At 53.5% G+C, this 675-nt stretch overlaps 1 pseudogene; it reads right to left on the bottom strand.

Moving 5' to 3' along the window:
* The window catches only part of LOC119299075, a 39,983-nt pseudogene that overhangs the window by 10,810 nt on the left and 28,498 nt on the right, over window positions 1–675 (bottom strand).

Here is a 675-nt window from a genome sequence, read left to right as displayed (position 1 = left end):
CGAACTAAGCTCCAGATCAAGCACGCGATCGAGGGCGGCCATGGCGCTCCCATACCCGCGACCAGGCCACGACCTTGGCGGACGAAGCTGCTCGTATTCGGCGCCTCCCCTCCCCTCCCCTCTGTGTGGTTCCGGGAGAGGAGAGGGCTGAGCGGTTTAAAAAAATAAAAAATCTATATGAAATAATAATACATAAAAAAGGAAAATTATAACTATAAAAAAAATTAAAAATCTATATAAAATAAAAAAGAATAAATATATAACTATAAGAAAACATTAAAAAATTTATATAAAATAAAAAAGCGAAATAAAACTATGCCGACGGCAAAGCCGTCGGCATAGCTGAGGCCATACGGTAGGCGTTACGCGGATCAGTGACGTGGGTAATAAAAAAATAAAAAAATAAAAAAAGTATGCCTACGGCTAGGCCGTCGGCATAGGTGCCATGTGGCCTCCTCACGTATGCCGACGGCTTAGCCGTCGGCATAGGCTACCTTATCCACCCGCGGGGCGAACCCCCTCCACTCATTCCCCATCGCGCCCCCGACGCCGCGCCGCTCCCAGCCGCCCCCACGCTATGCTGCCGCCCCACCCGCGCCGCTCCCCGCCGCCCGCTTGACCCGCGCCGCTCCCCGCCGCCCGCTTGACCCGCGCCGCTCCCCGCCGCCTGCCGCC

This window comes from Triticum dicoccoides, chromosome 5A (assembly GCF_002162155.2).
Source record: "Triticum dicoccoides isolate Atlit2015 ecotype Zavitan chromosome 5A, WEW_v2.0, whole genome shotgun sequence".
In the NCBI taxonomy this organism is placed as follows: Eukaryota; Viridiplantae; Streptophyta; class Magnoliopsida; order Poales; family Poaceae; genus Triticum; species Triticum dicoccoides.
The sequence above is the reverse complement of the archived record's forward strand: the minus strand, read 5'-3'. Positions and strand labels throughout refer to the sequence as shown.